Source organism: Ziziphus jujuba, chromosome 1 (genome assembly GCF_031755915.1).
Source record: "Ziziphus jujuba cultivar Dongzao chromosome 1, ASM3175591v1".
Taxonomy (NCBI): Eukaryota; Viridiplantae; Streptophyta; class Magnoliopsida; order Rosales; family Rhamnaceae; genus Ziziphus; species Ziziphus jujuba.
Genome location: NC_083379.1, coordinates 37,400,970 through 37,417,411, shown reverse-complemented (window position 1 = coordinate 37,417,411; position 16,442 = coordinate 37,400,970). Strand labels below are relative to the sequence as shown.

General features: G+C 32.8%; 1 pseudogene; it reads left to right on the top strand.

The window, feature by feature from the left end:
* Window positions 1-5,555: 5,555 nt before the first annotated feature.
* Window positions 5,556-8,167, top strand: LOC125420779 ((-)-germacrene D synthase-like; annotated as a pseudogene).
* The last annotated feature ends 8,275 nt before the right edge of the window (window positions 8,168-16,442 follow it).

The following is a 16,442-nucleotide window of genomic DNA, read 5'->3' as shown; positions in this document are numbered from 1 at the left end:
CTCAGCAATTAAAATAACCAAACAGGCCATATCAGCAAGGGAAGTAAAAGGAAATAAAACGCTGCGTTTAGACAGAAACTAAAATATTGCAGCTGCTGCATCATTCACCCACACTTGAAGAAGGCTCAACCATGAGCGAGGAAGATAAGTCAGCAACATCAGGGGGGTGGTATTCAAAAAGATCAGCAACGTTGAATGTATTGGAAATCTTTAGATGTGAAGGGAGCTCAAGTTGGTAGGCATTGTCTCCAAGTTTTTGTATTATGCGACAAGGACCTATCTTTTTAGCTTGGAGTTTGTTGTAGGCACCGACAGGAAACCTCTCTTTCCGAAGATGAACCATGACAAGATCACCAATTTCAAACGTCTTATGGCGACGATGGAGATCAGCTGTAGCCTTGTAACGAGCATTACTGGCATTCAGATTGTGTTGGACCCGGGTGTGAATATCTTGAATTCTATGGGCCAAAGTGTCAGCAGCTGTGTGAGGAGGGAAAGAAGTGGAGACAAGGTCGACAATATGGTTGGGAGGTTTGGTATAGACGATTGCAAAGGGACTAAATCCTGTGGAACGATTGACCATGCTGTTATAGGCAAATTCAGCTTGGGGCAAGTAGGAGTCCCACTGTTTTGGAGAGTCACCTGCAAGGCTACGCAACATGGAACCAAGAGTTCGATTCACAACCTCGGTTTGACCATCCGTTTGAGGGTGATAAGCATTGCTAAACTGAAGCACCGTATCAAACTTGCGCCACAAGGTTTTCCAAAAATGGCTAATGAACTTTACATCTCTGTCAGAGGTGATGGACTTCGGTATGCCATGAAGTCTCACTATTTCACGGAAAAACAGGTTGGCCACATACGAAGCATCGACAGCTTTCTTGCAAGAAAGAAAATGAGCCATCTTGGAGAACCGATCAACTACAACCCAAATGGAGTCGACTTTGCGTTGTGAAAGTGGCAGACCGAGGACAAAATCAAGTGAAATGTCCTCCCAAATATGATTTGGGACAGGCAGGGGTGTGTAGAGGCTGGTATTTTGTTGCTGGCCTTTAGCAGTTTGACAAACAGCACAATGTTTGACAAATTTAGTGACATCTCGTTTGAGGTGAGGCCAAAAGTAGCGTTCTTCAAGTAAGGAAATTGTTTTGTCCCTTCCGGTATGAGCAGCCAAACCACCTCCATGAAGGTCTCTTATAAGCTGAAAACGAAGAGAAGTTCGAGGGATACATAGCTGGAGCCCTTTGAAGAGATAGCCATCATGAATATGAAAATCGCTGGCTGCCTCATGCAAACGACATTTTTGCCAAATGTGTCCTAGGTCGGGATCATCGGGGTATTGGTCTTGGAGAGCGTCGAATCCCACAACCTCGATTTGCAACTTGTTCAAGAGGCACACCTTGCGACTGAGAGCATCTGCCACTCGGTTGTGTTTCCCAGCTTTGTGGTGGAATGAGTATGGAAATTTTTGAAGGAATTGTGACCATCGGATGTGCATCTTGTTGATGTGCTTTTGTGAACTGAAATGTTGCAAAGCTTGGTGGTCACAATGAAGGACAAATTCCCGCTGGATCAGGTAATGTTCCCAATGCTTGAAAGCTCTCACGATAGCATATAATTCTTGTTCGTAGGCCGACCACAATTGACGGGCAGGGCACAACTTTTCACTGAAAAACTCAATAGCACGCTGTTCTTACATAAGGACAGCTCCAATGCCCGTTGAAGACGCGTCCGTTTCGACTTCGAAGATTTTGTCGAAATCTGGAAGTGCCAATACCGATGCCTCAGTAAGATGTTTTTTTAGAGTTTCGAAGCTTTGCTGCTGAGCAGGTCCCCATTGGAATTTTCCTTTCTTGAGGCAGTCTGTTAGTGGACCTGCGATAGAACTGAAGTTGCGCACAAAATGTCTATAGAAAGTTGCGAGTCCATGGAAGCTGCGAACTTCAGTGACTGTTGAGGGTGTTTTCCAATCACGGATTGCAGCTACCTTTGAGGGGTCGGCCTTGATTCCATGCTTGCCCACAATAAACCCGAGGAAAAGAAGTTCTGGGGTCATGAATACACATTTCTTGAGGTTCAGATACAGATGGTTTTCCTTGAGTATCACAAATACCCGCTGCACATGCTCAATGTGGGCTTCGGTTGAGTGGCTGTACACAAGAATATCGTCGAAATATACCACCACACAGATGCCAATGAGAGGTTGTAGAACTTGGTTCATCAAACGCATAAAGGTACTCGGTGCATTGCATAACCCGAAGGGCATGACCTGCCACTCGTCGAGACCCGTAGGAGTCTTGAAGGCGGTCTTCCATTCATCTCCAGGTCTTATTCGAATTTGATGGTAGCCCCTGCGAAGATCCAACTTAGAGAACACTTGAGCCCCACTTAATTTGTCTAACATGTCTTCCAACCGGGGAATGGGAAACCGATATTTGGTAGTTATCTTATTGATAGCACGGCTGTCAATACACATTCTCCATTCACCATTCTTTTTGGGGACTAGAAGAGCTGGTACTGCACAAGGACTTAGGCTTTCTCGGATAAGGTTCTTCTTCAGCAAGTCCTCAACCATTTGCTGTAGGATTTGAACTTCTTTTGGTGGCATTCGGTAGTGAGGGAGATTAGGAAGTTTGGCCCCGGGTAGCAAGTCAATAGCATGTTGGATGTCCCTCATGGGTGGTAGGGAATCCGAAAGTTCACTTGGACAGATTTCAGCGAACTCTTGAAGAAGTTGGAGAATGGGTTGTGGAAATTGAGAATCTGCAGGAGCTTGAAGTGAAGCTACAATACCGAAACAGATCTGTGAGTGTTTAGCTTGAAGCTCAAAATGTTTTCCCGAGGTTGTTAAAAGTATAGGACCCTTTCCCGAGAGTTGTTCTGGTGATACTCCAGATGTGGGCAGCAAAGTAGGGTCATTTTGGGGCTTGGAAGGAAGTAGGACAATTTTCTTCCCATTCCATTGAAACGAATGTGTGTTTTGTCGACCATCATGCGTTACAGAGTTGTCGAACTGCCAAGGTCGGCCTAAAAGAATATGGCATGCATCCATGTCCACAACATCACAAACAACCTCATCGGCATAATGTTTTCCTATACTGAAATGAACTTTACACAGCTCGGTGACCTTGGTTTCGATGCCCTTTTTAATCCAACCCACCTTGTAAGGATTCGGGTGACTCATAGTAGGAAGCTTCAAGGCTTTAACCAAGGACTTGGACACTATGTTCTCGCTGCTCCCGCTGTCTATAATCACCTCACACACCTTCTTGTTGATAGTACATTTGGTTTTGAAAATTGAATGGCGTTGAGGCTCCATGGGGTGTTTAGGAGAGAACAATAGCTTCTGGATGATGCAAATAACTGGTTCACCTTGGTCTTCATCCACCAACTCGGTTTCATCCCCCACGGTGGCAAACTCTTCTCCCGAATCGTCTTGAGTCTCCACTATGTTAATCTGTTTTCGCAGTGGACATTCATTAGATTTGTGCCCCTGCTGGCCACACTTGAAACACTTGAGTGGAAAGTTTCGGGCATAAGGATTTGAAGGCCGGTTGGGTTGGTTTTGGGGTTTGCTGGTATTTTTCATGGAATTATCAGCAGGGGTGGTCTTTTGGTAAGGGGCTGCTGGTGATAGGGATTTAATTTTTGGTGGGTACAGTTCACTCATGGGTTTCCATTTAGCTGGTGTTTTAGTTACATGCCTCTCAATTTGCTTTTCAATCTTGAAAGCTAAATTGACAGCTTCACTCAGATTCCACACAGGACTAAGCTCTATTCTTTCTTGAATTGGAGTAAGTAACCCAGCCACATATCTAGCAACTAGTTGGCCTTCATTTTCATTCAAGTTCACCCGAGCACTTAGTCTATAAAATTCTTCAGTATACTCACTAATAGAACGGTTACCTTGGTGGCAATGGTGATACTGCTGGTAAAGGATCTGCTCAAAATCAACGGGGAGAAATCTGGCTCGCAACATTCTGCGTAGCCTTGACCAAGATTGTATCAGACCCTTTCCTTGTTTTCGTCTATTACTCAAAACCTGTTCCCACCATGCCGAGGCTCCCCCACGGAATTTGTAAGCTACCAAACGAACCTGTTTATCCTCCGGTATGGACATATACTCAAAGAAAGACTCAACAGTTTGTACCCAATCAAGAAAATCCTCAATATTCAGAGACCCATCAAAATTTGGAATATCTACTTTAATTTGGTAGTCTGAAGGTTGGTGGTCTCGAGCATACCTGTGAGGACCAGCTTGAGGGGCTCGATTCATAGCCATTGTCTCCATCTCATCTTCCGAGTCCGAGTCGATTAAGAGTGGAATACGTTGCTGAACATCCAGAAATTGTCGGTGTTGAGTTCTGGGAATTCGAGGAGGAGGCGAATCTTGGAGGTGTGGATCTGCTGGGTGTGCCAAAGGAATGGGCGTCTGTGGCATCTGTGTTGCTGCAGATCGGTCGCCGGAGTGCTCTGGGAGATGAGAACCAGCAGCTCCAGTTTTCAACGTCAGACCAGAATGTATTGCAGCACAGAGTTGCCGAATCTCATTAGAAAGGGTGTCGAATTTCTGATCTAATTTAGCCACTGCAGATAAGAGCATTTTCGAGTTTGGGTCTTCGCCAGAATTTCGTTGAGAGCTTTCACCGGAACCAGCCATGGAAATTTCAGAGAGAATAACCTGGGACCTGTGGGCTCTGATACCAATTTGATGCAGAAAATCCTAGAGGGAATTACCAAGGAGCAGATCTCAGGCTCTCATTCCTGTCCAGATCCAACTCTGGTCCAATTCCAGTATGAGTCACGAAAAAAAATGAGAGAAAACAAGCATTTCAGTCTATTTCAGAAAATTAGCCCCTCTGTGTTTTTTTTACAACTACTTTTATATTCCTCTTTGTCACCATGCAGGGTGAAGGTAAAAAAACAAAAGGCATGAAGCCACCTCAGCAATTAAAATAACAAAACAGGCCATATCAGCAAGGGAAGTAAAAGGAAATAAAACGCTGCGTTTAGACAGAAACTAAAATATTGCAGCTGCTGCATCAGAATGAAACACCAAAACTACAACCTCTCACTCTAAAACTCTTACGCCGCCGCTAACCAGGCATCTTATTAGACTTATAGATAGATTGGTCGGTCCATATAAGTAACCAAGAAAGGACAAAACAAATTTCAACATGTTTTATTTCCTTTCTTACCTTTTTACAATTTGCTTCCCGTTATTTTCAACAATTGCGACAAGAAGAGAGAAAAACAGGAAAGTTTTATAGGATTAGAATTCTCAAAACAGCTTTAATTTCTCACACGCTTTATGCTGATTACTGCATTGTTGTTCCACAGAGCACACAAAATAGATTAATATATCTTAATTCGAAGAGGATTGTAGACCAATTTTCAGATGTCTGGACTGTTCTTCTTTTGGAAAAACCAACAGATAATGCTACATTTCAAAATATTTGAGTGTAAATTGTTTGATTAGAAATAACAGCTGGCTGGGTCAATCAATTCAATTGTATAAAAGGATGTAAATTGCAATAAGCTTTTGAGTCCCACCAAAAAACCAAAGCAACTATATACACCTATTTCCATCTGCAAAATTAATCTTATAGAAATGTCGTTCCAAGAAGATCCTGTTTTATTAACCAAGAATAATGAACGTCCCTCCGCAGATTTTAAGCCGAGCATTTGGGGTGATTATTTCCTCACTCGCTGCATGGTATATATATTATTGCTCAATAAGTACTATTTCCTATTCTACTCTTTTCATGTGGACTTGATAATATTGGAGTATATTGTTATTTGTCAGTGGTGAGACAAAATAATAAATTTACATTGGCTATATATGTTGATCTGGGACACTAGCACATGATTAATCTGGCATTCTGTCATGCCCTGTGATAAACAATTATTGTTATTATTATTATTAGTATGATTTTTTCGTTCAACTAATTAATCAATTTGTTTGCCTCTATAGGGAACGGTATCAATTGAGAAAATGGGGCAACAAGTTGAAGAATTGAAGGAAGAAGTGAAAGGATTGCTAATGGATTCTCAAAAGAAACCTTTGCAAAAGTTGGAGTTGATTGATTCAATCCAACGTTTAGGAGTTTCTTACCATTTTGAGAATCAGATTGATGAAATCTTAGAAAAAATGCACCACGACTACTCTAATGGCGTTGTTGATACAGAGCACGATGACCTTTATACCATTGCTCTTTGATTTCGCTTGCTTAGGCAACATGGTTATTATATATCATGTGGTAGTAATTCTCTCTGTCTCAATGTGTCTGTCCAAATATATTGCTTGAAGCATACAGATTCATGCCTAGCTTTTTTGATTCACATTGTGACAGATGTATTTAACAAGTTTAAGGACGGAGAAGGAAACTTTAAGGCATCCTTAGCGATTGATGTGTCAGGCTTGCTAAGTTTGTATGAGGCTGCACACCTTCGTATACGCGGGGAAGAAATTCTTGATGAAGCCATAGCTTTCACTACCACACATCTTGAGTCAATCGTGAGCAGTATAAACCCCCACCTCTTGGAAAAGGTCACATTTGCCCTGAACCGACCCATCCGTAAAAACTTACCAAGGTTAGAGACAAGGCACTACGTTTCTCTCTATCCCAAAGAAGATTTCCACAATGCAACTTTGTTGAAGTTGGCAGCGTTAGATTTTAATGTTTTACAAGCGTTGCATCAACAGGAGGTGAGCAACATTACAAGGTAAGCATGAAACTATCTAAATCATATATATTTAGCATGTCGTATTCTGTTTCCAATCAAAGAGCATCCTAATTTATAATATATGGGTTAGGTGGTGGAAAAATTTGGACTTTCCAAGAAAGCTGCCTTATGCAAGAGACAGAGTGGTAGAATTGACTTTTGGATATTAGGAGAGTACTTTGAACCCCAATATTCCCATGCAAGAGAGTTAGCTACCAAAATTATGACTATGGTATCCGCAATAGATGATACCTATTATGCTCATGGAACATATGAAGAACTCAAGCTCTTTACGCAAGAAATAAAAAGGTTACATTAATTCAAGCTTTTAGCTCAAATCTTGGTTAGAAATTCTTTTAAATTTTATGCTCAATCCTATTTGATTTTTCTTCCTTTCTTTCCAAAAAGAAATTTATCTCCTTAAAGATAATTTTGTGATTGTTTGTTCATTGGTTCACAGATGGGATATTAGTGCCATTGATGTCCTTCCAGATTATATGAAGTTTCTATATCAAGCAATTTTAGATATTTACAGTGATATTGAGGAACACACTACAAAGGAAGGAAGATCATATTGTGTACATTATGCAAAAGAGGCAGTGAGTCATTTCTTCTTCACCCCTCAACATTCTACATTCAACTCTTCAATAATTGACTAATATTGTTGCCTTTAATCGTTTATATATGCTTGATCATTCAAAAAAAGAAAAATGAAAAAAGAAAACATGAAATGTTACATAAGGATAGTAAATTAAAAGTTTTTACATTTATATTTTTTTGTGGTTTTTCTCTGATAAATTGTTAGGTCTGGCATAATAATGTAAACTAACTTCGATTTTAATGAGTTTAGATGGAAGAGCTAGTCCAAGCCTATTTCACTGAAGCCAGTTGGTTGCATGATGCGTACACCCCAACATTTGAGGAATACATGTCAGTAGCGGCAGTGAGTGCTACTTATTTTGTTATCATAACCTTTTCATTTCTTGGGATGGGTAAGATTGCTACTAAAGAGGTGTTCGATTGGGTCTGCAATAAACCAAATATCATCAAAGCTTCATCAGTTATTGGTAGACTAATGAATGACATGGTGTCCCATAATGTAAGCTAATTAATAATTTGAAAAATGCATTTCCAAATTCCTAATGTTTAATGCTTGATTTGTTTCTTATATATAAATATGACATTTTAGTTTGAGCAAAAGAGAGGACACGTTGCTTCTGCTGTAGAATGTTGCATGAAACAACATGGTATTGAGGAAGAAGAGGCAAATAAAATGTTGGCTATAGAAGTTGAAAATGCTTGGAAAGATATTTATCAGGAGTTGCTGAAGAAGCCAAATACCAGAGGCAGTGTAGCATTTGGTCTTCTGGAGCGGATTTTGAATCTGACAAGGGTGACAGATGTTGTGTACAAAGATGATGATTGTTACAAATCCTCATAAGCTCAAACACCAAATTGAGTTATTGCTTAAACATCCCATAGCAATTCATTGAATAGGCTTTTTTTATAATATTACTAGTCTCGTGAGTAGTTAATCAGTCTTCCATTAATGTTTAGATTTGTTCCAAGTTAATTTTATCAGTTGTAATCATCAGTAGCAAAAATGTGTTAAATTCTAAGCATTTAGTTAAAAAACCTAAAATAGAAATTCAGTTGCCATGGAATGAAATTGTAGTACCCAAATCGCTCGGATTAATTACAAGCAATTCGGCTTCACACAAACCCAACAGTTCTATTTGGGAATTGGATTAGATTTTTCGTACAGCAATTAAATATGGATTTTCTCAAGTCCAATGGACCTAAATACTGTATTGGCCTTTTAGGTTTTGTTTGGGTTATTAACTTTCCTAAAATTGTTTTTGAAAATATTTGGATAAATTTTTAAAGTGCTTTCTCTAAAAGAATTTCTATCTGAAGTTACAAACGTGTAATTTTTAAGGAAACACTTTTAGAAAAGCAGAAATAAAATTAGAAGTTGTATCAAGCAAGGCCTTAGTATAGATGATCTACTTATAGTCTTTCCTTTGCCCACCACAAATCAAGCAAACCCCTACAGCCAATAGTTTCCTAAAATGGATGTTCATCTTCATAAGTATTGTATCCATAATTATTCATTTGTGTTTCCCCTAATTTTAAATCGTAATTCTAGAGTGACTAAATATATTAACCAATTTTTGCATCAAATAACTTTGCATTATTTTATTAGTTTTACCTTCCATAATTTTAGGGCATTATAAGTTTGTCAACCATTAAACTGTCGCATATTTGATAACCAAAATTTGTTAAACAATGTGGTACATGTTTTAATTTAATTTGATTGGGAAGTAAAATTAATTAACAATGAATTACACTGCCCCCTCCTCTTCCTGTGTCTAATTTTTATCTTCCTTAAGGTACAATTAATACTTTCAATTTTGAACGTTGATATCAGGATCCATTTAGGATTCCTTCCTAAAATCCTAGACAAGCCCTGATTATAGGAAAAATCCTACCAGACCGTCCTATGAAAAATCCGGCAGTATCTTTCCTAATGGTAGAACATGCTCCAAAAATTATGTGCGCGAAAACGCTCTTATATGGTAAAACGACCATCACATTAACAATAATAATAATAGCAATCATTTTAACGATAATAATAGTATTAATATAACTTTTCCAAGCTATCTCACCTGTTCAAAGGATACCACTTGCCTAAGAACTATTATACTTGTCCGATTGCTATCTTTTTTGCCCGTAAACTGTAATACCTGTCCGAAAATACCATATGATGATGATGATGATGATAATAATAATAATAATAATAATATTAATAAATACAATAATAATTTGCAAGACTGATAATAATAATAAGAATACAAATAATGATAATAATAGTAAATAAATAAATAATACTAACAATATTAATAACAACAATAATAATTACAATAATTAATAATAACAGCTACGATAATAATTAACAACAATATTAATGATAAATAATAATAATAATAATAATAGTAACAATAACAACAATAACGATAATGGTATTAATAACAATAATAATGATAAATAGTAATAATAATTAAAAATAATAGTAGTAAGTTATTAACAATAAATAATAATAATAATCCTATAACAATTAATAATAGTGATTATAATAATAAAAATAATTATAAACAAAATTATAATAAATAATAATAACAATATGAATAACAAAAATAATATTAATAAAAATAATAACAATAAAAATAATTAAATATAATATTAAAAAATTAAATTATAAATAGATAAAATAATATAAAATAAAATCATATTTTAAAATTAAAAATATATTATAGAAAAATACGAACGATATCCTCTAAAAAATAATTATGCCTCTTATAGAAATGATTATTTCTTTTGAAATAGTTATTTTTTAATTTGAAATATATTAAAAGTATTAAAAAAAAAAAGAAAGAAAAAGAAAAAAAAAACTAGTATTTATTCTGCATTCATTTCACATGCCAAATATGTCGGCTTTTGTTAAATTCGCAGCAAATCTAATTTGTCATGGCTTCCACATGTCACATGGTACACAATAACTTTTTTTTTTTTGGCTACGAGTTACACAGTAACTTTGTCAACTATCACGAAGCACAAGTGGAAACGATGAGCCATCACCAGCCGCTTCAATCAAATAAAAGACAAATGGTTTTAAAGCATCTTTTATTTCCTTTAAAAAAATAAAAATAAAAAGTTTGTTTTCACGTCACTTCAAAAGATATGGTATGATCAGTCATAATAATGCTTTATTTTATTCTTTTGAACTGTTCTCATTTAGATGACGTCAGTTTGTATGGCAAGCTTAAATTAGCTTTTAATTAATCAAACGATTAATTACTTTTTGTAAATTATTTTTATATTATTAAAAATAAAAATAATATCATCTCATCTTTTGAATTTTATTTTTATTTTAAATTTTATCTAAAAATTTAAAATAATTAAAAAATATTTTTTATTGTAAAAAAATTTTGGTTAAATTTAAACTTGGAATCCCTTTTCTCTTCCAACCAATAGAAAACATCAATTGCCAGTTAAACAACAATCGATGCAGACAAATTATACGCCCATAAAAGAAGATAATTTTTTTTTTCAATTTTTCGATGAATACCTACAAAAGTACATGTAGACAGATTAAAAAGATTATTTCCTATTCACAATACAAATGAATCAAGATTTTACAAATTAATAGGAATATATGCTAAATCTTCACAAAATAAGTATTATATTTTTGTGGGAGGGAGGGTATATGCACATATTTCAAACCATTAAACTTTCAGCAAAAAATAAAATAAAATAAAAATTTCAAACCATTAAACTTTCAGCAAAAAATAAAATAAAATAAAATTTTCAAACCATTAAACCTTAATTAACAACCATTTGAAATAGATTTTGCTAATAAAGGTGGAAATTAACCATATAACTTCCCATTTTCAATTGCTATCGAAGGTAGGTGACATGGCGATAACCCACAAGTTTTAAGGAACTCTGATGGTGGCAGTGGTGGTTTGGTAAAGGGAAAGAAAAGAATGCGATGAGAAGTTGGAGTTGCTTCTCTCTTCTAGCATGTTTGCGTCTACACATTGTATCTCCTCAGTTATTCTAACTTAGATATGGCTACTCATCTCTGATTTCTCACCTTTCCTCTTCTTTCGCTTCCCTTTTCTCTCATCTGAGAATCCGTCTCTCATAGAAAACGTCAATTGCCACTTAAAAGTCATAAATCACCATCTACAAAGTTTGAGCTTTCCCTCTGCACATTCTCCTTCCATAGATTGTTCATTTTCATCATCCACCCTCCCCACAAAGCCAAAGCTTAAAAGCAGAAATGGATTACGTTCTAATCACAATAAAAATAATCAAGACTTTACAAATTGCTATTGTAACTTTGAAATGATGATAACTCGCAAGTATTGAGGGAAGGATAAGGATGACTTATGGTAGCGTTGGTGGTCTGGTAAAAGGGAAAAATGAATGGGATGAGGAATTGGAATGGGGTCCAAGGAAATTGGAGAAGGAAATCAGTGTTCTTTTCCCAATAAAACTCTTTTTTTTTTTAATGTTTTTAAATTTCTTGTCAGAAACCCACGCGACTATTCAACCTCATTTTTTTTTTTTTAATTTGGTTCCATGTCACCAAGTGCTTACGGTTCTGCATCTCCAACGCTTACGACACCATTTAAAGATATTTCAACTAAATGGTATTATATTTTATAAAATGTTAAAAAAAATAAAAAAGGTTTTGCCTACTGTCCTTCCTTTTCCTTTGATTTTCTCTCGAAGACCAGCAGATCTTTCTTCTTCTTTGCAAAACACCGTAAAGCAGGGCAAGTTTTTTGAAATTGGTTTTCAGTGAGTTCCTCTTCTTCGTTTATTTTTTTAATTTTTGGGTTTTATATGCTGAGTTTTTTTCCTTGTGGGTTTTCTTCTCTTCTTCTTCCTTTTCTTCTATATTTATTGGCTTTATTTACTGGATTTTAGTTTTTGTGGGTTTCTCCTTCATTCTTTTCAATTTTATTTTATTTTTAGTTTTTAATTGATCTAAGATTTGTTATTAAACTTTTGATAGAAATGTCAATTCACCTCATATATCTCAAAAACTGTAGTACAACTGTTCTGAAGAGGCCTTTTTTTTCAAAAAATTGGGACCACAGAGAACGCTCGAGATAAAACCTTAATGTTCGAATTGGGCACGGATCGGGATCAAAAAATAAAAAACCCGTCCCGAAGCCGCCCTGTATATATTTACTTTTTTTTTTATATTTTATATTTTGACTATAATATGTTTTACATATGTATTTTATTATAATTATAAATTTGAACTTTGATGTATTTTATTGTATTTTTATTACATTATAGTCACTTTATTTACATTTTATTCATAAAAAAAATTTATATAAATTTCTCAAAAAACAATTATATCAATTATAAAAAAAAAATAAATGGAGAAAACTGTCCCGTCCCATCCCTGATTTAAAAATCCCCGTTCTCACACCGGCTCTAAAGAAACGAGGAAAATCACAAGGATAAGATAAAAAATTCTCCACAAAAATAGGGATGGAATTTTAAAAACCGGTCCCGTCCCATTCTATTAACATTCCTAGCCTTTGAATGGAGTGGCTTCTCTAGAAGGTTTCTAAACTTTCTCTATAAAGGTTGTCCAAGAGAAAAGTTTTGTATTTTTTTTAATTTAAATTTAAATTTAAAAATTTAAAAATTTTGATTTTTTTTAAATAGAATATTATTTTTTTTCCGTTGAAATTGTTTTAAATAGAATAGATTAGGAGGGTTGTTTCTTGATGATAATTCTTCCGGTAAGCTTAAGAACTTTAAGGAGGGGAAATTGTTATTTGGATAATGAAAGAGGGCAGCATGTTGTTTGTTTAAAATTTGTAGGAGGGATGATCATTAATTATAGGGTAATTTTACATTTTTAATTATATATTTTTATTTTTTAAAATGGTGATTATTAGGATTCTTTTACATATAGTACATATTTTATATATTTTTGTAATTATAAGTCAATAGAATTTTTCATAGAAAAATATGACAAATCAAATTTTATATTTAGGATAAGTAAATAGAATACAATTATATAATAGTTTATATTTAGTGACCTACTTAGCTTCTTTTTTTTTTATTGTATTAATGTGACATAAAATTAAATAGAAATAAAGGAGAAAACGAATAAAATTTTTAAGTTTTTCTATAGAAAAATAAAACGTTATTTAAACATTATATGAAAATGTAATTAACATTCATAGATTTATTTTTTTTACTAATTTTTAGTGTTAAAAAAATATTTTAAATTAGCACAATCATACATAATTATCAATCATATCATCAAATATTTAATAATAAAAATGAGTTATATAGTTTATTAGATCATTATTATACATATATGCAAATATTTAATTTTAACTTAAAAAATGATTGGCAAGATATTTTTATGTAACATATTTTATATACTTTCATAATTATAAAATAATAGATTTTTTTTTTAAAAAAAAAAGTGATAAGTCAAATTTAACATTTATGATCATTAAAAAAAATGCAATTTTATATTTTATATATCTTTAATTTTTCTTTAAACAGAGATTGTTAGAATGTATTTTGTTTAACAAATTTTTTGTATTCCATAATTATAAATCACTCTATACATATATATATTTTTTTAAATGTGATAGATAAATTTAATTTATCTAATTATCAAGATTTACACTAGAAAATAATATATATATATTTATTTATTTAATATGTTATAAAATATTTTAATGAGAAAGTAATTAAAAAAATTATTTTTTTCTACAAAGTAAAATTTTTAAATTAGTTTATATTAGCAATTATAGAGCAAATAGTAAATGAAAAGAATCTTTTATTATAAGGGTATTGAAGTAATTTTAGCTTGACATGTAGGAGAGAGAAAATTTACTTTTAAAGGGTATTTTTAAAATATTTAAAACCATTGACTATAATTTGAAACAGAGGTAAAGTTCAGGTCTAGGTAATATTATCTCTTTTAAAAATTATAATACTATGGTTTTTCATCTAAATACTTAATAATTTTAAATAAAAGTTTTTCTTTCAATATATCTATTTTTAAAATATTTATAATTATTTTATTAGTTAAAGATTTATGTAACGTAAATATAATAATAAACTAATAAAGTAATAAGATTTCATTCTATCACTTGGTAAACAATTTAGTAAAAATACTTGGGCATCTAAAAATATTCTTTAAATAAGGATCTTTTTCTTTTACTTTTATTTAAACATTTGTTTATTTTTTTGAGAAAGTATTTCAAAAAATCGTTAGCAAACATTCATAAGTACCTGAGCAGCTGGAATAGACTTCCCATCCATCAACTACCCAATTATAAAATTAGAACTACATTATCTATTTATTACAATCATAAACGTTTCGTTAATATTTTAAACTCACAAATACAAGTAAAAGATAATAAAAATAACAATAATAATAATAATGATAATAACAACAATAACAGTAACGATACAACCTCTCGAAAAATTGGATAACCTATCCAAAAACTACAATACTTACTTAAAGACTACAATACTTACTTAAACGCTATAATATTTGTCCGAAAACTACCGTTTGATGATAATAATAATAATAATCATGATAACAACAATAATAATAAATAATAATAATAAATACAATAACAATTAGGGATAATGATAATGATAAATAATAATAAAAATAACAACAAATAATAATAATAATAAATAAATAAATAATAACAACAAAAAAATAATAGGAATACCAATAACAATTTAAAATAATAATAATAATAATAATAATAATAATAACAATAATAAGGAATGATAATAACAGAAAATCATAATCCTAATAAATAAACTAATTTTAAAATTAATAAATATACTATGTAATCCATACACTCGTAGCAAGGGGTATGCTCAATGTACCATATAGCACGCTAATAGATGGTCCCATTATGTTAGCCATTACAAGTACACTAATTATTTGGGAGTTTACATTCATCTATAATTAATTTATATGCAACGGTCATTACCAAAAATTAACGCCTTGTTTGATAGAAGGGACAATATTGAATGAAACTGATTCTCGAGAATCAGTTTTCTAGGATTCAGTTTCTCATGAATAAGTTTTCTTGAGATTCTTTTTATAATGTTTGATTAATAATAGAATAATATAGAACTTACAAATAATTAAATAAGTTTGTACATGAAAATTAAAAAGGTAAAATTGTATTTAGAAAAGTAAGTAAAACTAATTTTTCCAGAGAATTTTAGAATGATACCTATTTAAGAGGATCGATTTTTTATATTAGTTTTCCAAATTGTGAGATTTATTTTCTGTTGGACCCCATAAATTCTTCCTTTTAAAAATCATCTAAACAAGAGAAAATTTTACTTTCCTAGAAAATTTTAGATTATTACTAACTTTGTTATTACCTAAACACCCTGTAATATTAAATGCCATAGTAAAAAAATTAAATTTCTTTTTTTAAGTCATGTTGTAACATAGATTTTAATTTTAATTTCCAAAGTAGTGTACTAACCTTTTCTATAAACTAAAGTTAAATAAGTAATTTGTTAATAATAATATTAAAGTTACTAAAATATTCACAGAATTTATTGACTAAATGAATTGTTAGGATCCTCCCAAGATTCTTTATTGGAACCTTAGGCTAACCCTGAGTAAAGAAAATCCCACCAAACATTCTTACAAAAAATTTGGTAATATTTCCCTTAAGGGTTGGACTTGCCCGAAAAATTCCTATATGGAAAGCACACTCCAAAAATGTAGCATTTTATTTCTCCTACCTTACTACAAAATTTATTTCGAAAGGGGCAGTACTACAATATCAAATAATACAGAAAACATGCACAAATAATAAATAATCAATAATCCAATAGTAGTAGTATTCAGAGCATACTAAGATTTAATTTAAAAACAGAATCAACACAAATATAAAGGAATAATGATATAAATATTACAAGAATGAACAAGGAAAAAATATTCTTCTCCAACAGGGATGGATGGAAAACGTCAAGCTTGCACCGCAGACAGTCAACGTCTACTAAACACCTGAATTTAGGGGAATGGATTTTAAAAATAAGAAGAAAAAAAATAATGAGATGCTAATCATTCCATTGAGTGGCACCCAACTAAGTACTAAAATATATTATTA